Genomic DNA, 27897 nt, shown 5'->3' with positions numbered 1-27897 from the left:
CATATTATTAGGATTTGACATATAGTGTAATACCAATACATGGGAAGGTATATGTGCACTCCTACTTGCCTTCCTTTATGTGTGGTGGCCCCCAAGCTGTAAGCTTATTCAGCTTTCTGCTTTCCGGAGAACTGCTTGTCTCTTTCTTGGTATGCACTCCTGACGCTGCGGTATTGAGCGTAAAAAAGGAAAATGGCTTGCGGCCAGTTTCGTTCCAGGTGCCTGCTCTGGATCTAAGAGCCCCTGGTTGTTCCCCAGAAGAAGGACGTGCTGCCCTGAGGGGGAAGTCTGTATCTCCAAAGAATGGCCCATAAGGCATGCTGACGCATAGATAGTGGCGCATAGATAGTGGCGACAGAATTATGTGGAAATACAAGGTTTACTGATTTATTGTCTAATATTCGTTCCGTACTAAACCTATATATACATTCATGCTCTTTGAATAAACTTGCCTTGCAACCATCAGTTGTCTTGGCCCTTCTGACCCCATACTGGTGCTTTTCAGTTCCTTACCCCTCACCGCCAGGAACTTCTAGCTTTCTGCAGCCGGTCTGTGGCATTTATGAATATGTAAATGAGGTATTGTCAAATATCTCTTTTCAATTACTTTTGGCATATCAGAATTCCACTGTCAGTTGCTCAAACTTTTGACATTTTCAGGTTGTGATTTCTGACTTGTAATAGCTCACAATTGTAGTTGATCCAAATTTTAAAAAGCAGCTTCCTTGAAAAAAAAGTGTTCCAAAAATTTTATTCACTAAAATAATTTCCAACCAAAGAAATTAAACTGATTTTTTTCTTGATGAAGGCAAGCCCTCAGAGGGCATCATGTTTCTTTGGAGAATTACAACAACACTGATAAAAATGGACTGCTGCTTGGAAGAAATCTATGGGCATCAGATTTGTAAGAGGACAATAAAACACATTGTACTGCTGCATTATTCATTAATCTTTTGGTTAAAGTGACACTGATTCAAATTAGATTAAGCCACAAAAGAATATTCATTGGTTCACATATCCAGAAGACTACATACCTGTGCTTATTTCAGGTGAGAATTGATCCCAGCGTTCAAATATGTCACCAGCAACCTGTGTCATTTTCTGCATCTCTTGTTTCTGATTTCTTTCTGAGACATCCTCTTCTTCATCATTATAAATGTTACCTATAGAGCTCCAGTTTAACAAAGAACTTATTTGTCATCACTTCACAGGCAGAGCTATTCTCCTTCCCAATTTCCATGTCACTAATTCCGCCTACCTCTCTTTCTACCACTCTGAAAAAAGAATAAATCAAGCCAAACCAAATTAATCAGTTAACTAGACAAGCAAGGAATTCCAATTCTGACTGGCTTAGCTTAAACCATATGAGCATCCTTAAACAAATTTTAATCTAAATGGAAGAATTATTCTAATTGAAAAGTTGGTCTGTGTGTGTTGTAGTGACTGCTTCTTAACAAATTACCCAAAAACTTAGTTGTGAAAAATGACCATTAATTTTGCTCACGGATTCTGAAGGGCATTGTGGGGAAGCATTGTCTGCTTCACTGGTGTCTGCAGGGGCAGAAGTCTGAAATTATCTGAAGTCTCTCTCTCTCTCTCTCTCTCTCATATGTCTGAAGGTTGATGCTAGATAGAGTTGAACAGCTAAGGAACAGTATAGACAAAACTCCTCAGGTACCTATCTCTTACTCTGTATGGTCTCCTCACCTGACCTCAGTATGAAAGCTGTAGGGTAGCCAGAATTTTTACATGTCAGCTCAGAAACTCCAGAAAGAGAGAGCAGGTAGAAGTTGTACTGCCTTTTTCTTAGAGTCAGAAATTATGCAATGTAATTTCAGACACATTCTATTCATTAGCAGTGAGTCAATAAGCAAATCGATATTCCAAAGACTCATATTTTGTGAGAGGAGACTTAGAGAATTTGAAGACATGTTTAAAACAACCTCAATGTGCCTGATTCTGGGAAAGTTAAGTGAGACATTTTGATAGAAATTTCTACCAGGCAGGAGAAGAATAGGTAACAAAAACAGGTGCATGTGTGCTTGGTACCAGTATATGAGAAAGGAATACATAAATAGTAATTACAATCATTTTCAGTTTTAGGGGTCCAATATACTACAGATATTATCTTATTAATTATAATTTGTTGTTACAGTGCTAATGAAATTAACAGTTATTTAAACTGTCTCTGAATTATCACTAAGCCTTGTTCATTGTTATACATTTTTATTAATCTTTCAATTTATGACTATCAATTTATGAGTATTAACATTGCTTTTTCTATCAATTGGTTGAAATAGATCTTTACAAAATTTCTCTAAGGAGAGTAAACAGGTTCAGATTTTTCTTGAGCCCTATTTATTCTGTGTGGCTTTTATCTTAAAAAGGAGCATCTGGTCATAAGCTTTTATTTTCAACATTAAATTACTGAGGATGCTGTGACTTTATATTTTTCTTCCATTGTTTTGAGTTTCAGTAGAATATATGGGAAACATGAATTAATTTTCTATTGTTAGCATGAAGTTAACCTTTATTTTTGACTTTGTTTTTATACATTTTATGGAATGAGTTTTCTCTCCTTTCTGTGTTTACATGTAGATGTAAGAATGATATTGCATGACCCACAGTGAACATTTTATTACACATGCAATGTATTTCTTTTTTTGTCTAGATAACATATATACCCTATAATTTTCGTTCCAACTTCTGCCCTATTTGTTTTGTTCTATCAGTAATCACCAGTAATCTGCCTTTTTAAATCACCAATTTACAGCCTCCACTTGCATGTTTTATCTGTTATCATTTTGTCCTGTGAATGCTGGGAAAGCTTTTCAAATTGTTCCCCATATCACTTAATCAACAACTTCTGATAATTCAAAACTATTTCTCAAACATTTTTTCAGATCATGGAATAAATCATTTTCAGAATTAATATCTTCCTTTAAGTCTTTTGTATTTTGTTCAATATATGTGATTCTATGCTATATTTTCATGGGTTACAATTACTCCAACATTGTTTATCAAGAGACGGAGTATGTTAACTCTATCTCCATCCTTTTGAGAGTGCCACCCTGTCTTGAATAATGTAATTTGTAGTAAGTTTTGAAATTGGGAAAAGTGAGTCTTCCAACTTTGTTTTTAACTTTTCATTATTGTGGCTATTCTGTAATCCTTGAATTTCCAATGAATTTAATTATTTGCCTAACAACTTCTGTGAAAAGTCCAGGTAAAATTTCAGTAGGGAATGCATCAAATCTGTCAATTTATCTGGGGACTATTTACATCTCAACAATATTGTCTTTCAATTTATGATTATGGGATGCCTCTCCACTTATGTAGGTCATCCTTAATTTCTTTCAAAAATGTTTTATAGTTTTCAGTGTACAAGTCCTGCACTTATTTTGCTTAATTTATTCTTAAACACTTTATTCTTTTATATGCAAGAGCATAAATAAGTGGAATTTGTTCATTGCTACTATAGAGTAGTACAACTGATATTTTATATTGATTTTGTGTCTTACAATCTTGCTGAACTAATTTATTACTTCTAAGAGTTCGTGTGTGTGTTCATGAAATCCTTTGTAATTTCTGTATCCACTAGTATGCCACCTCTAAACACATGTAAATATTTCTACATTTGTCAAGACATAACTCTCATGTTTTCCTTTAGTTCATGAGGCATGCTTTACTTTAGTTCCTGGAAGATATTTATAAGAGCTGATATAAAGTCTTTGTCAAGTAAATCCAATGTCTAGGTCTTCTCAGGGACAGTTTCTTTACTCTATTTTTCCCCTATGGCTGTACCATACTTTTGTGATCCTTTGCATATCTCATAATTTTTATTGAAAACTGAATACTTAAAATTATATAATGTGGCAACTGTGGAAATAAGATTTTTGTTCTTGTTTGTGTGTGTGTGTGTGTGTGTGTGTGTGTGTGTGTAAATTTCCTGAACTAATCTGTAAATTCTGGATCATGTGTTACCACTGAACTCTTTCTTTGATTATCTTAGTGGTCGGCTAATAAGTGCACACATTTTACTTAAATGCCTTAATCCAATAAGTCTCCCAGGTGTTGCTGAGGAGCCTTGCGTGTTTTTTAGGCACATCTTTAGTGCTAAAGATGTGCCTTTTTCTTCACTTTGAAGTTTCAAGCTCAACCAAAGGAGAGATTTTAGGGCCTTCTCAGATCTTCCTGGGCATATGGACTGCCTCACACATTACCTTCCAGATTCTCAGGAATATGTCAGAGTTTTTCAAAACCTCCTATGGACATCCCATTTTCCAATTTTTTAAGTTTTTTGGTTGTCTTCCCATTTGCCCCAGTTGTTATCATTGGCTCAAACAATTGTGGTATAAACAATTGTGGCTGATGGTTTTTAACACGTGTCCTGGGATGAAAACTTTTCACTCTAATTCTGACTCAGATCAAATAAGAACAAGCCCTGCAATTTGGCTTTGCAGGGAACTTCCAGGCCAAATCATAAAAAATCTGTAGGAATGAGGCTCCATGGGGGTACTCCAAATTTATTCTGCCCCATTAAGACACTAACTTCAAGATGTGCTCCCATTCATTTATTTTAAACAGATACATAAAAGTACTTGAAGAATGTTATCCAATTTATGCAGTGAGCAGAAGGTAGCTATCTTAAGATTATAAATACTATAAAACTTTGTGTAAAATCTATCTTTACTAGAAAATGTTAGATGATGTCTTTTTTATTTGAAGTATAGTTGATTTACAATATTGTGTTAGATTCAGGTATACAGCATAATGATCAGAATTTTTGCAGAATATATTCCATTATAGGTTATTACAAGATAATGGATATAATTCCCTGTGCTATACAATAAATTCTTATTGCTTATCTATCTTATATATTGTAGTTTGTATCTGTTAATTCCATATTTTCTTAAGATTGAGAATAAGACCAGGTCACCAAATATCATTACCCAAATTACCATAACTTCAGTGCAATTTCAATTATAATTCCTGACAAATTATTTGTTTAGTAAATACTCAACACACAGATTCTAAATACACATGTAAGAGCATCTATCCAATAATAGTTCAATTATTTTTTAAAAAGAATTGGGAAGACTTTTTCTAACTAAAAGATGGCATATCTTAAAGAAGCCATGTTAATAAAACAATGTAGTATAAGCATCACAGTAAACAAATTAGCTTATTGAACAGGATAGAAATTTTAAAACAGAAATAAAACACATATGAATGAATCTGTTTTGTGATAAAAGTATTACAAAATTTGGACATAGTGTGGATTGTTTAAGAGATGATGTTGGAAAAACTGACTCCTGGAGAAGAGCATAACTTATCACTATATACACTATATATATGGGAACAGTAAAACTGTAAAAGTAATAGAGTAAACCAAAGAAAATATATTTATACCCTTAGGTTTGATAAGAGATTTTAATAAAGCATTTGCAAGCACACATAATAAAGAAAAAAATTAAAATTCTGGTTTCAGTACTGTCTAATTTAGTATTTTTGTTCAATCAAAGGTACAACTGAAAAATAAACTGAGACAGGAGAGAAATTGAGGTATTTGCAAAATTAACACCTGAAAAACAATTTTCATATTTACAATATGCAAGTTCATATCAACAAAATAAAAAAATAGAGAACTAATACAAAGAGAGCTAAGCTTATTAATAAGCAATTAAAAGAGGCACCTGTATATATACTCAAGAAAAATGACACTCTTGTCTTTTAGTATATATTTTCAAGGTATTTACTACAGAATTGTATGTGGAAGCAGATTATTGGAACCATCCTTGTGATTGATCACCAAAAAAAAATAACATACAAGTAGGACATGTGTAATATATATGATGTCATAATAGGTAGTAAAAAGCAGTGTATAAACAAGAGGCACTCAAAGCATATGGATGCATCTTAAAACATGAAGTTGAGTAAAAACAAGAAGAAAAATAGAATATTATTGTATTATCATTGCTCCATACTATTTATGCATGTATACAATACAAGAAATACAATGCAAGAAAAAATGCATTATGCTTTAAAGGATACATATAGGTCTATGTATCTATGTAGACATATATGTATCATTGTGTATGCCTATGCATACATATATGTATGTCTATGCCTAATGTATTAGAGTGAGTGTCTGTGTTGGGGGTAATGGGAATATCGAATGCATATGGTGAGTAGAATGGGGAAATCCATGCTTAATTCTTGCACTACAGGTCCAAAATAGTGAGAGAAAAAATAAAAACAAAGCTATTCTAAACTAATGGGTAAAATCTTAAATGGATCTTGACCTGTAATACAGTGGTTTTATACTTTGCTCCTACAACCTCTTTTCACAATCAAACTATTATTTATATAATAAATAAATGTTAAGTTCATGGATGATGATGCCCAGTATCTTGGATATGTTTTCCTATAATATCAAGATAATAAAAAAATCTACTTCATAATGATGTTATAAAGGTTATATAATTCAATATGTGTAAATATTTAGAACAATGTTTGAGACATATTAAATGCTCTGTAAAATTGCCTTCTTGAAATTTTTGACTGTTAATAAACATAAAGAAAAAATGAAATTATAAATTAAATTTAAAAATATATATGCTATATATATGTACTTTAGAATAAAGGACATTATAATGTTATTTATTCATGTATTACATGACTAGAAATCTGAATTCAATATTGATTCACTTCTAAGGCTTACTGGTAGTCTCAATTTTGAACTGGTCTTTGAATAATTTAAGAGTTTAATAGTTAACTATGACTATATTAAATATGTATAAATAAACATATATCTTTATATATATGCATACATTGGATCATAGAGCTGAAAAGCCTAGAAGAACTGGATTCATTTGAATGTTAATTTCAACATTCACACATCTTCAGAACTTTTGTTTTGTTTTCTTCAATTTAGGTAACCCAAAATATCAAAATTAATCATATCAACATGTAACCAATATTTTAAAAATTAGTAATAAGATACTAATCCAAATCCTGTGTGTTCTTTACACCTGCAGCGTATCTCAGAGGCCCTTGCACTTCAAGTACTGTACTAGGCAGCCCCGTGTGGCACGTGACTACGGTAAGGGACATCGCAGCCCCCTGAACGCGAGGCTCAGACTCCTCAGGTGGGAGGCTGCTTGGCAACCTGGCCTCTCCTCCCTCTCCGGATCCTTCCACACACCCCTGCCCCCTACAGCTAGGCAGGACTGCTCCCGGCTCCTTGACTCTGCTATTTCTTAATTCCACACCTTTCTTCATGCTGTTCCCTCCCCCAGGGATTCTCTGCCCCTTCTCTCCACCTACCAAGGGAAAACTTTGGTTTGATTTATGTGTATTCTGTGATGTTTTTGACATTTCTTCCCCTCTGTGACTCACTTTCACCATTAGGACAGATTATCTGATGAGTAAAAGTATACGTAACAGTTCCTAAACTCCCATCCTCATACTATTCCAACTCTCCCAGTATTCCGTTACTTCTCAAGGAGCTAGACAAAGCTTCTTCCCTCACTGCCTTGGCAAAATGTTCTGAATGCCACATGGCCAAGAATGGGTCTCATGATCATCTCAGAACTGAATTATATGGCTAGGAGAATAGGAATCCTTCATGGAGATTGTGATGAATCACTCCCATAGAACTTTACAGAGTGAAATGGGGATGCTATTACACAAAAGAAAATCTGGAAGCTTTAGTGAGAGTTCTTAGGAGTGAGTTTTTGGTAAGGAACCAACAGATATCAACTTTAGAATGAATATCTGGAACACTTAATAGTTCTAAGCATTCCCTCTAGAGTCTCACTTTTTTTTTTTTTTTTTTTTTATTATAAAGACAACATGTGTGGCTCCATTTCATGTCTGTTTTCCTCATGTATTTAAAGACTTTCTCAATATGTCTATGCTCTTGGCTCCTCCTGTGTCAGCATTTCAGATACTGACAAATCCACTGGTTTCTCTTATTGATACTGTTCATAGGGCACTTAGATGCTTTGCTGTAACAGGCAAAAATGGAGAAGAAGCACATAATTTTGCCTGAAAAAAATCTGTCCTACAAAGATATTCAATATCATATTTATGTTATTCTTGTTATAAACAAACAAAATCAAGTGCATATAGTTTGATGAAATTTGTTCAGCTGTGAAATTATCAGGGTCAAGCTAAAGGATATAGGTTGGTCGCATCATCTAACTACATGTTCAATTTTCCTTACAGTATGAGACTAAGAATCAGTGACTCTGACCCTCTGAAGTAGCCAATCAACATGATACTGGAGATGTCCCTGGTAAAAGAATCAGGCTAATTTCAGAGTCCGAGGATGTACTATACTTTTCTTTAGAGGCATGACACAAATTTGAGAATGCTTTCAAAGAATGTGTATAAAGTCGGAAACAAGTATAGGATGCTGGAGTTATTTCTGTCTCACCTATAGGTGTCAGATTGCAGAAAAACACAAGCTGGAGACCCCATATTTGGGGGATTGATAGATTGTTTAGAGAAAAAATATATGACAACAAAAATAACCGTAATAAATTTATCTCTGACCACCAAATGGCAAGGATCAGGATTTTATCCAGGCAACGTGGAGCTTTTTCATGATTAGTCTAAACTGCAAGTGCAAATTTTACTTGATATTGCAATGTCTAACATGAAAAACACTAATAGAGCTTGTTTTGCTCCTGTCACAAAGTGGGTATTTAATAAATATCTGTGCAAAGGAGGTACAAAAATAATGGAGAATATCTCAGTACTGCAAATTTTGCTGTATTGAGAATAAACATTAAAATGTCATTAAGGTACAGATTCAATTATTAGGCCATAGTTTATAAAATTCAGGTGTTTGTTAGATATAAACCTGCTACATCCCAGAAATAATATTGTCAATGTGGTCAGGTCATCAGAAAACCTTCTAGAGAAGCAAGCACAACAGGCCAGTATGTATAGTCAGATGTTCTGATTTCAAATAACAGGAAACCCCAAAACAATTTACATTGAACAATATATATATTAATAATTATGTATAAGATATTTAGAGGCAGGATATCACCAAATTTAGAAAGGTTAGTTTTTAACTAAAACTTTCTTTGTTAACACCCAGCAATGTCAACAAAGACCCAGTTCTTCTTCTTCTCTGCCATCATGAGTGTGTTTGATTTGTCTAGCCTTCAGATGAGGCAATGGCTGGTGAACAGCAAGGAAGGTGCTGCACACTGATGTAGCCAAGGTAGATAAATTCATTCTGCCAGGTGGGATTAATAGCCCCGTTACCTGCATTACCAAAAACTCATGAAAATATTCCCATTGTGCCTTGTACAGTCATATGAGCATATGAAAGACTAGACTAGACTAAGCATTTCAATGAGATTCATGTCCTGAATGGACTAGTTTTTTCTCACTAGGCAGAGATTCCAGCAGGATTGAGAGTTTTCTTTGATAAGTCTGTTGAGCCCTGTCATCTAGCATGATACTGGAGACCACAGATGTGGTCATTCTTATGTACTCTGTTCTACTTCACACATTTTTGGCTGGCTAATTTTTCAAGCTGGTTTTGCCTGTTTTTATCAGGGAGTAATTTTTTAAATGTCAGATCTGTGGATGGATTTAATCTATTTTGCTTATAAAAAATTTTACTTATTTTATGTCTTGATGATTTCATTAGAAATTCGGAAGATTAAGACAGTGGGTAGAAAAATACACCTTATTTTAACATTTTTACTCTTTACGTGATACCATGTAAACCTTTCTATTTTTATGCATATGAACATTAATATATTAAAGAACACATTATGCATCAATATGAACATTTTAATCTGCTCCTTTATCTTATATTACTTTATAAAAAAAAAATGAACTGTCATTGATGGTAACACTGTAGGATATATAATTATTGCTATTAATACAATTCATTAAGAGGAAAAAATAACAAATTACTTTTAATGAGTCTCCCAGACATAAATTTGTTTCAGTCTACAAACTCATTTATATCTTTGTGGTATATCCAAATTAAATTAGCATTCTCTGACGTTCTCAGAAGTGCTCTTCCTTTGTAAAGTAATAAACATAGCACATAGATGAAAACAATTTCTTTAGTCAAGTTTTATAGTACTTTCAGGAAATTATTAATACTTCTGGCAAACTTTTAAAAATTATTATTCTTTTTTGTTTGATTAGGTAAACTCAAACATCACTATATAATGATATAGTGAAAAGCCACTTGTCTAAAGAATTAACATGATACATATAAGATATTACAGAATTATTTGTATCCAAACTATTGCAGATATCACCACATAAATGTAGAGGTAATGTATAATGGATAAAATGGGAAACTCTAGAGTAAACCGCTTGGATTGGAATTCTGGCTCAGGCACTTTCTAGATATGGTCATGAAGCTTAAAGCCTTTATGCTTTAGTTTTCTCATTTGTAAAAGTAAGAATAAAAAAAGTACTTTCCAAACGAGTGATATGGGAATTAAATATTGTAATATAGGTAAAATGCTCCTTAAAGTCATATTATTTTAATTATTAAATAAGATATATTTTCTTATCTTGAGTGTGTATATATATGAAATATATGAAAATATGATATGTATTTTATCTTTGCCCCCAATTCCTGACACAGAGATTCTAAAAATCTTGCAATTTCCTGGATGATAGGAACATCTTTTGTTTTAATGAGACAACTGTTGGTGAGCTCCTGGATAGCTTCAGAATGGGAACAGGTCACAAGAAAGACCAAGCCATGATTAAAGCTTGGAACTTTCAACCTCAACCCCATTCTCCAGAGAGGAGAGAGGGGCCAGAAATTGAGTTAATAATCAATCATGTCTATGTGATAAAGCCTCCATAAAGATCCCTGAACTACAAGGTTGCAGAGCTTCCAGGTTGGTGCACAGTTGAGGGTGGTGCCCCCCAACTCCACAAGGACCCTTCCAGACCTTGCCTTATGCACCTCTTCATCTGGCTATTTATCTGTATCCTTTATCATATCCTTTATAATATACTGGTAAACGTAAGTAAATGTTTACCTCAGTTCTTTGAGTTGTTACAGCAGATGTTGAACCTGCTGAGGGGACTATTCGGAGCCCCAATTTATACGTGGTTGGGCAGAAGTACAAGCAATAGCCTGGGACTTGGGACTGGTATCAGAAGTGGGGGGATGGTCTTGTAGGACTGAGTTCTTAACCTGTGCGTTCTGTGCTAATTCCAGTAGTTAGTGTCATGACTGAATTATAGGACACCCAGCTGGTGCCTGGAGAGTGGGAGATTGGTTGGTGTTGGGGAAAAAAAACACACATTTGGCAATGGAAATAGCGTGAGGGTAGAGGAAACTAGTTTTTATTTTAACATTTACAAGGCAAAGTATGTTCTTCTACAAAATTATAGCTACTACCATAATATGCTGGTCATTTTTATTAGTAGTTTTTATATTTAATCTTTACAATTCATTTGAATTTCTGTGCTTTCTCATGCCAACTTTTTTTTTGTTTGTTTTGTTTTTGGCTGTGCCACGCGGCATGTGGGATCTTAGTTCCCTGACCAGGGATCGAACCCGTTCCCCTGCAGTGGAAGCATGGAGTCTTAACCACTGGACCGCCAGGGAAGTCCCTCATGCCTACTTTTTTAAACCTCTTTTTTTGTCTTTATGTACATTTTATTCTTCTTGTAGACTCTTCTCCAACCACTTTTGGTTTTGCACATGCAGTTTATTGGGTTTCAGTATCTGCTGTTTAATATACAAACTGAAAAAAGCATATGTTCTGAGAAGGAAAATATGAGATAATATAGAATGTAAAGCATATGTATAATTTGTTGGTTGTAAATTTGAAGGTATAATACTATATAGGGTAGGGTGAGCATATTTTAACTAATAAAGCCACTATTTCAAAATGTTGAGAACTGGATAGGTAGCATTAATAACCCAATCAGATGGTATTGTGAACTTGTAGTAGTGTGTAATTTTAATGACTTATCCAATCAGAGATTAAGATGTACTCGATTACATTTTGTTTCAAGATGTATAGGAATCCTGCTAATTTCTTGTTTTGTTTTTTGGCTTTTTTTTTTTTGTCTTGAAAGGGGTAACAGAACTTTGTTGTTTTATAATTCTCACCTGTTTTTGATGAGTACTTAGTGTCAAGAACTATGAGAAGTCTGACAATTTTACCTTATGGGCAGACTAATAATTTAGCTTGCCACAGTTTTTATATTTACTAGCAGAAGACATGAGACTCCTGGGCCAAAGTCAAAATGCTTTATTACTCATGGCATAGAGGCAGTATGAGCTTAGTGTTCACGTCTGTTCCCCTTGTCCCCCAAATCTTACCAGGGTGACATGGAAGAGCCCATATTGGATGCTGCACACTCAGTGGATTGTGTCACAGCTGAAGAAACTTAAGCTTTAAAGAGGAATGCCAGCCAAAATATCCAACCACTGCCCCAGGGAAGGGAGCCATTATCATTAATATTATAAACAGTAACAACAAGAGCAATAAGAACAAAACTTCCCTCTTCCTCAGAGGGACACACTATGGCTATCTTCTATTTGCTATAATAAATTATTGATAAAATAGTCAGGACAAAGACTGTCAGTACTTCTACTCAGAAGGTGTGTAAAATATGAGAAATCCATAGAGAATTGTGCCTTAGTTATGTCAAGAATTGTTACTGGTCAATGGAGAAGAGATAAAATATTAAACAAATGTTGCTGGGAACACTTGTTCTGAATATGGAAAATAATCAATAGGACATCTAGCTCATGTAATAGATTTACAAAACCATGTCTGTGGATTAAAGACTTAAATATGAAAAGCAAAATTTTAAATGTTCCAAAAAATAAATGAGAATGTCTTGTAACTCTAGGTTGGGATGGAATTTAAAAACAATGCACTAAAATCAGTTATATAAGAGCTAAATTTAACTACATTTACAAAATTTCATGTATATGCATTATAAAAATCTTAAGACATCATTTAAAAACTGGGAAAAATATTGGCAAAACATGAAATTTATAAAGACATATGGAGAGATTTATAAGTCAATAATAAAATGAAAAATAAGATAATAGAAAATTAGCACAACTCTTGAACTGGCATTTCAGGAAGAAATAAACACAAATGACTAATTAACATGTCAAAAGATGCTGACATTCAATAGCTATCAGGGAAAGTACACTAAAATTAATTTGCAACACTATTTTAGATATACTCAGGACAACAGAATAAAAATATATATATATGTTTTCAAAGATATGTAGCCACAGGCCTTATACATATGCTTGCAGAATAGGAATTTTTCTTTTTTTTTTCCAGACTTGAAAATAATTTTCATTACACAAATAAAATTGAAGTTATATACATAAAACAGTGCAGAAATCCCATTTTTAGATATACATTCTAATTACTCAAACAGAAAGATGCTCATGACAGCATTTTTTAGTAACAGCAAAACCAGTGCATAACACAAATATTTGTCACCATGAGAATGAAAAAGCAAAGTGTGATATATTCAAAAGAAATATATAGTAGTAAAAAAGAGTGAACAACAGCTCCATTCATCAACATAAAGTAATGTGTTAACATAATATTAAGCAAATCCATAGTTACAGAATACATACTGTGTTTCCATTTATGTAACGTTTCAATCCTACAAAGCTAAGCAGTATATTATTCAGAAATACTACTGTAAAATAATGATTAAAATCAAACAATAAATTAAAAATGGGATATAACTATAAAAATATCATAGATGAAAGTGATAAATCAAATTATGAAATACGTGAACAATGAAAAGCTAGATGAAAAGTATGCCTTACTAGACTTATAGGTATATTTCCAAAATTAGCGCAAGAATAGAGACACTTAATAGACCAAAAAATTACTAAAGAATTTGAAATGATATAGAGCCTTTAATAGCTTCTCAAATAAATATTCAAGTATCCTTTTATTCTTGAAACAAATAATTTCCAATTTAGGGAGTTAATTACATTTTTAGACATTCAATGTTTAATGATAAAAAGGATACTTGTTATGTTCACAAGTGTCAGGAAACAAGCATTTTTCTTTTGTTGGCAGAACATACATTTCACAAAATTTCTGGAGGGGTAGTTGATTAATGTATCATAACCATCAATGTTTGCACCAAAATTTTCCTTTTATAAATCCATACACCAAGGAAGTAATTATATTAAAACTTGTAACTTATAAGCTCTGACATTTATTGTACTATTTTGTACAGTACCAAAATCTAGAAACACACAAAAAAATTGTTAATAAATATTGATACAGCTTTAAAAGAGAAAAGTTTTCATCCTTTTAAAAATGTATACAAACATAAACAGTTTGTCACTCAAAAAACTTCAGATATGTTGGTTTATGTACACAACCAGTGTGTTTATAATAGAATATACTAGAGCTTTTATTCCTTTTTTTCAATCAGGGATTATTCAATAAAATTATTTTAAAATTAGGAGCATAACTTCTTTTAAGTAGCAGTGGAAACATGAGAATAAAAAATGTTATAAGAATGTAATTAAGGAACTTTATGATAAAATATAAATTAATTATTAGAGTATCAAACATATAGGAAATATTTTTAATATATTTACAAATAGAAATTTAAAATATAAAATATAATTTTTAAAAACGCTCTCACCTATAATAAATGAAGGCCAGGAATCCAGAAAAAAAGTACATAAATATGCAATTCACAGGAGAGAACTTTTAAGTCACTAATATGTTCTTATATACTCGTAATGGATGATACCTAAAACAAAGGTACAGTGAGATACCATTTTATACCAATTAGAATTGGGGTAAAAGAAGACAATTGAATATTAACAAATTTAACATATCTGTGGAGATATGGATATAAACTTTTATAGTAGTCATGGAAATTTAAATTAATCAAGACCCTTAAAAAGGTAATTTAATAGTAGCTATTGAAATAAACATTATATCCAAATCCAGTAATGAAATTTATTGGCATCGACAATTCCACAAGTGCACAGATACAACAATATTTATTTAAGTGCTGCATTCATTCAATAGTCAGAAATGAGACAAATTAAAATATCCATCTCTTGAGAAATTGTTCACTGATACTAGCATTTTTAATTATGATGTACAAAGCAGCTATTAGAAGAAGAATCCTATGATATATACTATAGTTTAGTACTAATGTTGATAAGCATCTCTACTCTCAGTACCTTCTTAATATGTATGCATTCACATATACATCTATGAACATTTATATGTTTATTCACATTCACACATTTACCTATGTGTACACACATATTTATAAAATGTATAAAACACACAAATTTGTAACTTACATTAGAAAAGATTTTGTAATTTATTTAGAAGTTCTTTTATATGATCCAGGTAGCCAATAAACAAATAAAGAGTGCTCTCCATTTTTCTTTAAACAGCAGACAGTTACCTATGACATATTGAAAATTCACTTTTAGAAAGGGAATTTCTCATATGACTATGTACTTTTTTCTTTCCTTTCCACTTGAGTTTTGCTTACCAACAACGTTCATTGTGATGATTTCCTAACATGGTCATACAAAATTATTTTAGTTGTTTAACTTCATTATAACTTCATTATGCTTTTTATTGGATTTATCTAATTTAATTAAATTTTACAGAAATCAATAAAATAGTACAAAAGAAAATTTTTTAAATAAAAATACAATACAAAAAAAGTATTCAAAATCTTGAATCCACTGGAATTCTGTGCTCATGGGGCATTTCAAATACTAATATGCAAGACACTGCAGAACACATACTGTACATAACTCCTCTGTTCACAGGGATGTACCATCAGATGTCATTTACAAAGCACAAGTTTGAAAATAATTTATTATAAATTTCAAGATTGTAACAGAAGAACATTAAACCAATTATGGAACCGTAGGTAACTTCACAGCTTGAACACCCATGAAAATGTCCTTATTCTTCTCGGCTACTGGTTCGAACTTCTGAGCTATTCTTCCTTGTTCATTATCCTTCATGACCAAATATGAAGTGAATATTGAAAAATTTGCCTTCCTTGAGGGCTGCATTGCTGACTAACTCCTCCTCCTGCCATGGACAATTAGGGGGCTTGAACATTTTAATATTTAAATATTTGAAGGATCTTCAGGTCAGGTAAGTTGTTTCTTTATCAGTATAATTTCCTCAAAAATTAAATAGACTTCTGAACTCTTTCTTACAGTGAGTTTTATGATACAAAAACTTTAGCTAAAGCTCTTTCCCAGATATACTTATTAAAACTGACATTTATTTTCTTCCTTATATTCCATAACTTAATGGTGGCTATGTGAAGCAATTGACTTGCATGGGAAGGCAAACCCTTAATTTGATCTTTACTGATGGGTCATTTATTGAGAAATACTAAAAGGACTTTGCCATTTAAATCTCTCTTTAAAATCGAATTTCCTGCTGTTCCGGGTCCAGAAGCATTCAATGTTTCCGTCTCTTCAAGGCATATGTTTCTATACTCTATTTCCTTTCATTTATTTTGGATTTGAAACTAGCAAATTCTAGCCTGAGCTCATATTTTATACAGTAATTTGGAAGTGCAGCTAATAATTACAGACATCCACTAACATAGCAGCTACTTCCAATCTCTTGCTCTGGTTTATGTTATATCTCAGACAGCTGTATAACCTAAGTGTTGGACATTGAACTCTGGAGTTTTGTATGCCTATGTATATTTTATTATGCACAAAATTGTCATTAGACATACAAATCTCTGTTTAGAAGTTTTTTCTTCCAGCAATACTCAAGAATATTAAGGAGAAAACTCTTGCACTGGTCTCTTCTTATATCCAGTTTTGTTGTTAAAAATTATAAATTGTATTATTTCTCTTCTACTTGGATGATTTTTTTTCTCTGTGCCGTATTTTTTTTTTTTTCTTAAATGATGCTATTATATGTAAAGGGATGCCATTTTTACTCTCATTTAAGATTTAAGTCTATTTTTAAATTTTCTTTAAAAATGGAAATTGGTTATAATTATTTTACAACTATAACCCTGTTTTACTTTTTAAAGAAAATTCTTTGGGTGATCTGTTTTCAGCCCCACTCTAGCCCCAGTAGTGCTTTCTTTAAAAAATAGGCAAACAAAAAATCCACCAATGCATATTCTGCTATTGCTAGATAAAATGTTCTATAAATGGCAATTAGGTCAAGTAAATTGACTGTATTCAATATGTATTATATAGTCTTGTTGATTTTCTATCTCATTGTTCTCTCAATTGAGAGGGAGTCAAGTGACCAAGTATAGTTTTGATTTTATTTTTCATTTCACTTCTGTCAGTTATTTATCCATATATATTAAAGTTCTTTTGTTAGGCACATAGCTATTTAGGATTGTTAACATTCTTGATGAACTGACCCTTTTTATCATAAATACTTCCTTTCACCACTAATTTTCCTTGTTTCAAATTCTCCTTTTTTATGATATTAATATAGTGACTTCAGCTCTTTGAAATTACATTTTCATGGTATGTTCTTTTCCATCTTTTTGCCATTTACCTATCAATACAATTATATTTAAAATAGATTTCTTATTGGTAGCATAGAGTGGGGGTCCTTCTAGCCAATCTGATAATTTATGTTTTTAAAATAATATGTTTAAACTATTATGTTTAATGTAATTATTAATATGGCTGAATTTAATTCTAAATTTTTTATTATTTATATTTGACTTTGTTTTTTGTTTGTCTGTTTCAAGTTTCCTGCATTCTTTTAGATTCATTTTTTTTAGCATTTGATATTTGTGTTATATATGTTTAAAATATTTTTAGTTTCTCTAGGACATTAATACATACATACACAACCTTTCACAAACTACATAAAGTTAGTATTGTAAAACTTCAAATGACATTTCAAAACATCATTCACATAGGTCTCTTTTCCCTCCCCCTACCCTTTATAAGCACACCTGGGAGATAGGTCAGGTTTGGTTCCAAACAACCACAGTAAAGCGAGTTACACTAAATTTTTGTTTTCCCAGTTCATAAAAATTTATATTTACATTATACTGCAGTCTATTAAGTGTGCAATAGTATTATGTCTAAAACACGTACATATCTTAATTAAAAATAATTTATTGCTAAAAAATGGCAAAATAATTACAATAGTAACATCAAAGGCCACTGATCACAGATCACCAGAACAAATATAATAATAATGAAAAAGCTTGAAATATTGCAAGAATTACTAAAATATGACACAGAGACACAAAGTGAGCTAATGTTGTTGGAAAAATGTCTCCAATAGACTTGCTTAATGCAAGGTTGCCACAAACCTTCAACTGAAGTGCAGTAAAACAAGGTATGCCTGTATCGTAGTTGTATCTTTTATATCTACATATTTTGAAAAACCTCATAAAATGTTATAATTTTTGCTTTCAATAGTCATACATACACTATGAAGTTAAGAGGATAATAATTTATCCTATTTTTCCAAATATTACCATTTTTTTTGCTCTTCATTTATTCCTGAAGTACTAACTTTCCTTCTGGGTAATTTTCTTTAACCTGTATAAATCCCTTCAGTATTTCTTTTAGAGCAGGTCTGCTAGGGATGTATTTTCTTAGTTCTCTTTGTATAAAAATGTCTTAATTTTGTTGTCATGTTTTCACTGGATATAAAATTCTGGGTTGATAATTCCTTTACTTCAGCAATTTAAAAGATAGTCTTGCACAGTCCTTTGACTTCCATGATTTCTGATGAAAAATCTGTAGTTATTTGGGTTGTTCTCCTTTATGTAACATCAATTTTCTCTTGAGGTATTCAAGACTTTTTTCCTCTGTCTTTGTTTTTCATCAATTTTATTATAATCTGTCTCTTATGTGTGGTGTTCTTTAAATATATTCTGTTTGGAGTTTGCTGGACTTCTTGATTCTATAAGTTCATGTCTTTGATAAAAAATGAGAAGTTTCTAGCCATTATTTCTTCGCATATTTTCTAACCATGGAACTCTTTCGTATCTCTTCTGGGACTCCAGTGACAGAAATACTTACATATTGTTCCACGAGACCCTGAAACTCTGTTAATTTTTGTCAATCTTTAATTCTCTTGAGATTGAGTGATTCCTATTTATCTATCCTCAAGTTCACTGACTCTTTCTTCTGTCATCCTCCATTCTGTTAGTGAGCCTATCCAGTGTTTTTTTGTTTTTTTGGGTTTTTTTTAATTCTGGTATTTATTTTTCAGTTTTCAAATATCAGTTTTATCTTTTTTATAGCTACTATTTCTCTTCTGGGAATTTCTATCTTTCCAATAATTTCAAGAATCTTCATTTTTAAGTTATGGGACATGGTTATAGTAGTTGATTTAAAGTCTTTGATAATCTAGCACCTGTGTCATCTCATTTTTGACACCTGTTGAGTACCTTTTCCTTTGAAAATAGGACACATTTTCATAGATTCTGTTGGTTTTGTTTTGCTTTGTTTTGCTTTGCTTTCATGTCAAGTAATTTGAATTGTTGTGAGAATTTGGTTCCTGTTAAAATCCTCTGGAGAATTTATTTTTGTTTTGTTTAAACAGGCCATGGAACCAATTAGGTTCAGAACAAGTTAGTTCTGTCTTTCTTTTTTTGTCCAATATTTCCAGTGTCAGTATAGTTTCAAAGCTTTTGCTTTGGTTTCTAGATTTGCCATATCCTTGTGCCACTCAGTGGTCTAAACTTGGACAGCAGTTTACAGTGTAGTTTAGTTCTTAAAATTTTTACTGTGCATCCTTGTGTCTGTTTGACATGTACAGGTTATATGCCTAGCCAGGACTTTTGTCAGTTTACTCACAGAATTAAGGATCCCTTTCTTCAACCCTCTCCTGGAGGATTTTTCCCCCACACTCTCCCAGGAGACACTTTTCTTGTTTTTGTTTTTGTTTTGTTTTGTTTTCATTTTTTGTTGTGTTGTTTTCTGGTAAGAATGATGTATTACCTCAGAGTTTTTGTCCCCTATGTTTTTGTACAATTCAGTATAATTTGGGCCATCTTCTAGGCAAAGAAATGGGAGAGGAGACAGAGGAACAATTGACAAGGATTTTTGCTACACTGTTACAATAGTAGCAGTCCTTTTTGGGTTTCTCTGACCGGTGGGATAGAACTTTCTTGGGATTGTGGGTGTATATACTGCTTCTTTGGTAGCAGTGCAGCTCTGTGACTGAGGCTTGTCTTTGAGGAGGCCCAGGAGAGAAGAAAGAAAATAAAATTTTAAAAAAAGAGTAGATTTCTCTCCCCACCCTCCACTCCAGAGAAGCTCTGTTTTTGAGTCCTCTGACCAGAAAGAGGTCCTTGCCTGCTATACAGTTCTTAAATTTGGGCACCTTCAGGTCAAAGTTTGGAGATAAAAGAAGAATACAGCAAACAAAATAGGAAGCTCACTGCTGTACTGGTAGTTATTCACATTTTTGTTTTTCTGCCCAATCTGTCTGATATTATTTACTTTCCAGAGTCCTTGTATTCTCTCCAGAAATTGTAGCTGTACTGTAAGTCCCTTACATACAAACCTTCAAGTTGCAAACTTTCAAAGATGTGAATGTACGTTCCATCTCCCTCCTACTATCTCCCTCCTCCTCTCCTTCCTACAGTCAGTAACTCTTCTTGCCTGTTCAATCGATGTCTGTCCCTGTATGCCAGCTGTTGTATTATACTACTGTGTTTTTCAATGTACTGTAGTGTAAGATTAGAAATGTTTTCTTTATTTTTTGTTTGTTTGTTTTTCATATATTATTTGTGTGAAAAGTATTATAAACTTATTACAGTACAGTACTATATAGCTGATTGTGTTAGTTGGGTACCTAGGCTAACTTTGTTGGACTTACGAACAAATTGAACTTATGAATATGCTCTCAGAATGGAACTCATTCGTATGTAGGGGACTTACTGTAATCTGTGGGAGTAATTGACTTTAGTGTTTCTACTCCTTGTTGGATAGCACAGGAAAGTAATTGGTGCATTTTTGAAAACTAGAAAAAAATTCCCCTATTGCAAGACACTATCTACAAGGACATAGTTATAATAAACATACAGTTATATGATGGGTGTGGGTATAAACTGAAGCCATGCAAGGTATGCAATACACAGTGTGCATAGGCCCCTATGAGATAGCTACCTGTTTCCTGATGTTTGTCCTTCTATTTCTGTACTCCATATAGCATCTTCTACTTCTATATTTTCTATCCATTGTCCTTCATCTTTGCTTTCATAGATATTTTTTTTGTCTAGTCAGAACTGCTAGCTCACTAATTTGTTCTTTACTCAATCTTTTCTGCAATTTATTATCTTTGTTGTGTTCTTTATTTTATTTATAAACTTCATTCTTTTTCTTCCATATGGTTCTTGTTATGACTTCCATTTTCTGCTTCATATTACTAATTGCCTTGTTTAAAGATATTTATTATTGTTATTTTAATTTCTAAATTTTCTGTTCTATTTATTCTAGTTCATGTTGTACCTATAACTTATTTGGTATCTTTCTTTATAGCAGTTGAAATTGTGAGGTATTTAGTTATTTTGGCAAACAAGCTGAATGTCTGACAGTATCAGCTTTCCTGTATGGTAAAGTGTAATGGAAAAGCTAAAGGCCATATGAAAGTTTGGGTCCTTCTCAATGGGTTTAGGAAGAGGGCATATAAAACCGCTAATGATCACATCACTTCACCAGGCAACAGTTCTACTAATGAGTCACACTTAAAGACTTACAAGGGAACTCAAGTTGGAAAACATACTCTCTAATCTCCATAGTTTTATGTGCCATTGAGGGGGATTTGAAGTCAGAACAGAGTTGTGAATGCCTGACATCTGAGGGTCAGTTGCACCTCTTTTTACAGCTCCTCACCCAAACAAGGTATTGTGTCAACCCAGCAATATCCCAATATCCCAATTCACAACTGAGAAGCCTGGGCTGTTGCTGGTCATTTCTGTTGTGATAGATCAGTCAAAGGCTTTCCCAAATAATTTAAATGGGTGACAACTGTAGAACTTAAATCTTTCCCCCAGTTTATTCTCTTACCAAGGCAATGCCACCTTCTCTTCCATGAGTTTATGATGCTCTTTATTCTCCCTAGGAGTTTTGCAGAAATTGTCATTTTTCACATCCAATCTCCCCTGCAATTTCTATATTTTTTCCACAGCTGATTTTGGAGAATACAGACAGCAACACATTCTATTTGACACCTTGTCTGGAAACTTTAACCTCTTTTACAATATTACCTATTTTTAATTCCTACGTAACTTGATTCCTCCAAATGATTGTTTAGGAATCCTGCCTTTCAATCCTTATATCACTAGGAACATATTTTAGAAATCTCCCTTTGCATTAGAATTATTTGTATTATTTCCATGCTCCCAATAGATAGTTTTCCAGATTACTTTTGCATTTTTTTTTGTTTTCAGATACTTTGCACACTGTTTTCATCAATAAATATTTTAGAAATCATTCTATCCTGATTATTTAAAAGATAAAATATTCTATTACTTAGAATTGAGGTGGTGTTTAAGTATTATTGAGAGGAATTCAAATACATAACTATTTCCTATTCTTCACCACAAATATACATATTTATGGAGGTAGCCTAAGCTAGAAAGCTGTTGAAAAAGAAAGCAAATGTGAAAAAATGATCCAATCCATATCCCAGAGGATTATTCTCATTATTTTGCAAATAATAGATTCTACTGATGAAATGTTCAGAGTACTAGATAATGCAAAATAATAGATATTCTGCCTAGTTATAACCTTTCATTAAACAATGCTGAATTAGAGGTAACATACTCACAGCACATCTTACATTTCCCTAACATATCAAAATAATATGCTTTATTATAATGATGCTATAAAGAATCGTGATAATAAGAATATACTTTCCCCACAGGTAGAAGTTATAACTAACTCAAGTATAGGATAGTATTACATATAATACAATCCTAAAGTTCAACATGGTTGGTAAATGCAGTTTTCTGATTAATTATATACTTTAACAATGAATAACTATTCATTTAACACCTACTCTGTGTGTGTGCAGAATATATGATAAAAATAAAGTACAAGACACAGTACTAACTAAATACTTAAGAGTTTAAAATGCATTTGAGCAGACAATACATTTTTCCTGAAAACAACAGAGGAGATGTACAACACCTGCTATAATTTGAAGAATAAATAGCAAGTGTAAAAAGTGTTATTATTTAGATACTATATCAAGACAAGAGGATTTGAATACAAACAATATGTAAATGTCCTCAAAAAGCTTCAATTTTAAAAGTATTTCGGTTATTATAACATAAATAATTATTCTGAATTTGTAAGCTTATTTTTTCCTAAGTTTTAATTTTGTATTTTAGGTTTACTGCAGTTTGAATATATTTAAACTATTTTTACTAAATGTAATATGATTACAACCACTAATTAGCTATCTATTTCTCATATACACACTAGCACATATATGTAAACATAAATATACACACACACATATATGTGTATGTTTCTATATAGATAGATACAAATCTCTTAATATATTGATAAATGAAATATTGTTTAAGAAGGAGTCTGACAGAAATATTTACATAGAGGGAGAAATTCACATGACTGCACAAAGGAATGCTCATGTAGTTGAAACAAAAATAAATATGCCAAAAAAATAGAAGTTCAAACAACCAAGTTGTGTAAGGAAATTGCTTGGCCTTATAGGTGTAAGATAAAAAAATCACAACATAAAATTGGTTGCAATTTGCCAAAGACATCAAATGAAATGGGAAAAAAGTTCTTAAATATATAGAAACAAGATGACTATAACAGAAAATGCAACCTTTGCTATCCATGGAGACAAAACTTTGAAATTCTATGACATAAAGAATCAATCAACCATTAACATAAATTTGTTGTACGTTTATTACTAGTAAGAACATCAGAAAGCACAAAGGAATGTCTGACCCTTAATATTATTCCCCGCTCTGCAACAGGGTGTAAATATTCAGATGCAAGATCATAAAGTCTCTTAACTTTCTCCACTCCCACTCCATAAACACTACTGGGCTTTTTTCTCTGAAGAGAAACTACAGAGTGATGTATAAATAGTTATCTGTTACCTTCTCTGAAGAGAAGATAGGTTCATATATTATTTTACCTTTGACCAGCTCTGTGACATTGGCCAGGTGAGTTAAGCTCTGAAACCTGTGTTTCTCCAGCTTCCAATATTTTTTACAGTATTAGTTTGATACTGTATTTTACTTTAGTCCTACAACTTTCCTGTAAAATGGATTGAAGGAGTGCCCACAGGGTACAGCTTAGATACTAATAAGGAAGTCACCTCTGCCAGGTCTTGTTGATACCATTTATGAATATCCTGGTAACAGCTTTTCACTGATCTCCATCCATTCCAGCTTTAAATAAGGTAATGGAAGCCCAATTTAGTTAAATTTGTTGGTGAAGTATACTAAATGTAGGGTGACTCCATCTTTGTGTTATATTTCATTGAAAACATGCCTAAAAAGAGCTACCTGCACTACAGGATCTAAAAGGATTTTTAGTGAAACTATTTTAGTGTTGTCACTTTGGTTGGTGTCCAATGGCAGCTCAGCAGAAAGACATATCCAAGAAACGAACACTATGCTATAATCAAAATTGAATCTCCCGTCTAATGAATAGGGCACTTCCTGAGGGTAGGGCATTTTGTTTAGTTCATCTTTCTGGAATGATTATCTCCCTACAGAGTTTTCAATCCCTATGTAAAGGCTATCTCATTTATCTGATAAACAAACATGTTGCAAGTTTTGTGACTGTCAGGGGTATTTATATTGTTTCTGACTTTTCAATGTAATATGTAATGGGGAAATGAACATCTCCTCTTCTAAGACTTTTCACTTACATTGGTTTATTATTTTGGGATCACTTCTCAGAAGTGGTATTACTTTTTCAAATAATATGAATATGTTTATGGTTTCAGATACTTCTTGGTGAACTGCTTTAAAAAAGTGGTGTGTATAAATTTACAGTTCTTCTAAAACATACAAATTGAGCCAATTTCATTGCATATATACCATAACTGTGATATTAAAAAAAAAACATGAGAGAAACTCCACAGCAAAATGCAATATAGCCTATGAAAATAAATCTGAAAAGTATAATACAGATGATTTCTACAAAAATGTACAATAACAATATTATCTGAAAAGAAGAAAAAATGTGACCATACTGATAAACTGAAAATGTATTGGAGTTTTTAATCAAAAGATTACAGCAAGAAAGGCACTTAGCTCAGAACATTGTAAGAAGAATCATTTCAAGTCATTTCAAACATTATTCTCATGCTGTATAATTTGGTTCATATCATATAACTTTTAAAAATAAAACAATTGGTGACACTAAAATTACAAGTACTGTTACTAGAAATACTGAGTATTGATTCATACCTAATACCAATAACCACAAAAAATTAGAGTAAAATTCCATTCACAATGTTAACATGAACTACAAATTATTATGACATTTGGTTATATACAAAGAACAAGCAGTTAGAGTTTATAGTAGAAGTTAGCATAACATATTTAGGGACAACTAATAAAAATAACAACTCTTTTTGTGGTGATAGTGGGGATGGAGAGCTTGGACACAATTCAGTGAAAAAGAACATGTAAAAGCAGTAAGAAAGCACTTAATAGAAAATCAATGTGGGATAACTGGTCTTATTGGGTATTAAAAGTTATAAAACATCAAAAATGGCTTTAGTATATAAATAGAAAGACCAAAGTGAATAATAAAGAAAATCTAGAAAAGTAAATTAATGTAGGAAGGTATGGTATCTCAATTTTTTGGTGAAAATAGATAATTTTCAATAATGTTGGAGTAATTTTGTAGCCATCTGGAAAAACTATATATTTGGAAACTTATTCATACTATATACTAGCATAAGTTCCAAATGGATCAAAGATTTACATGTATAATAACATAAAAATCACAAAAATGTAAAAAGTTTTTGAATGATACTTTTATATGAAATATGCTCTAAATCATATATGTAAGAAAATAATTTAAAATATTATATTGTAAAAACAGCAGACATAGCTGCACATCTTAAAAACATAAGTAAAAGTAAAATATAAATGAAAACTAGAAATAAACATTTGAAATTTCTATCAAAATCTGTAATATATAAAACTCATGATGTATAAAGTTTTTTGATGATAATTAATAGGAAAAGAACAGCAGTCCTATAGAAACATGGCTCTGAACTCACATTATACAGATGTAGACTTGAAAATAATATTTAAACATAGTAAAATATAATCCATCTTATTTTTATTAAAGGAAACACAAAGAAATTTTACAATGATACCACTTTTATTAACAACATTGCCAAAATTTAAAAGTTTAATAAAATTCTCTTGGCAAAGATGTAGAGAAACAGGCACACAAAACATTGGTTGTGGTTTTAGAACTTATTAGTATACTTATCCAAACTTCAAATATATATAGACATTGACCTAGCAATCTAATTTTTATTGTTTAAGCTTATGATATACTTGAACAGTTGCTTGGCATTATTTATTGAGCTTATACATCATTGAAAAGAACTTCAAATGAGTGATATATTCAGCAATAAAGGGTAGTTAAACACATCATGAAATAGACATACAATGGAACACTAGCTACACAAATGTCAAAAAAAAAATAAAAAAGATGTTTTTGAATATAAATCTAGATCTAAATCTAAAATTCTAAATCTAAATATCTGAATTTATTGAAAATTAGGGAGGAATGTCAGTAAATAATAAATGAGAATGAAATTGAGCATTAGCATTCAAAATTGCAAGCACATACATAATTCACAAATGAAAAACAAAATTTAAACTTTGTTTAACAAAGATATCCAGAGATTTGTGGACGTGTAGCTATACCTTAAAATTATAAAAATTAGGTCATAATGACACTAGGACAATATAGGTTAATAGGGTGTAAAAGAAAGTCTAAAAGTTATCCAAAGTGTATATATTGGGAATACAATTAATGTAGCTTTCCAAATTTGGTATTAAAGGCAACTTATTTCAGAATGTACAGGATTTATTTGATGAACTGATAATTTACCCTTATCTCATATCCCAAATAAATTTTAAGTGAATTAAAGTTTTCAATGAAAATACTTAAAGTTTTGATATAAAGAATATAAGTTAATATTTAGATACATGAGAGTTATAAAAATGTTACCAAAAGCAAGTAAATAACATTTTTGAATAGAGATAATAATAATAATAATATACAGCTGATATTTATTGATATTTACCTGCTAAATATTTTCCCCATGTTATCTTACTAATACATGAAGTATGTGGGTCCATAAATTTCCTAACAAATCAAATTAAAATTCAAACATTAAAATAATTAAATTACAAAAGTTAATATAGTATCATGAAAAGCAAGAACAATGTTATTTAATTCAAAAAACATTTTATTTATATTGTCACATGAGGCTTGATCAGCAAACAAATGGAGTAAAAATGGTCACTGTTTCTTTTCCTTCATTCTGTTTTCTGCATCTGTCTGATCCTTTCCCTCACTGAACTCATGGTCAGAAGTGCTGACAACTTACTTGGCTACTTGTTTCATTTTTAAGAAGGGTAGTTAACCTTTTTTTTCCCCAAACTTCAAACAAAATCCCAAGGTCTAATTGAATCTTCTTATGCCCTATGCTCAACACTGAAATTATCATCATGGCCTGGCAATGGTCATGCTAATACGTTTAGACCAGAGCCACGTGCCCCATCATAGAAGTGAATAGATGGTGACGGGCAAAACAGGTGTTGTATAACCAAGAATAAAGGTGAATTGAGTCTAGTGGGGGAAAAAGAAAAAAATGCTCACTCTAA

At 32.0% G+C, this 27897-nt stretch overlaps 1 long non-coding RNA gene across 1 annotated transcript in view; it reads left to right on the top strand.

Moving 5' to 3' along the window:
* The first annotated feature begins 565 nt into the window (after nucleotides 1-565).
* Nucleotides 566-27897, top strand: part of LOC309611509 — a 30697-nt gene continuing 3365 nt past the window's right edge. The window contains exon 1 of the long non-coding RNA XR_014234568.1: nucleotides 566-27897. This is a non-coding gene — a long non-coding RNA (uncharacterized lncRNA).

The sequence above is a fragment of the Balaenoptera borealis genome (assembly GCF_965194805.1).
Source record: "Balaenoptera borealis genome assembly, chromosome: 15".
NCBI lineage: Eukaryota > Metazoa > Chordata > Mammalia > Artiodactyla > Balaenopteridae > Balaenoptera > Balaenoptera borealis.
This window is presented reverse-complemented; position numbering and strand designations above follow the sequence as displayed.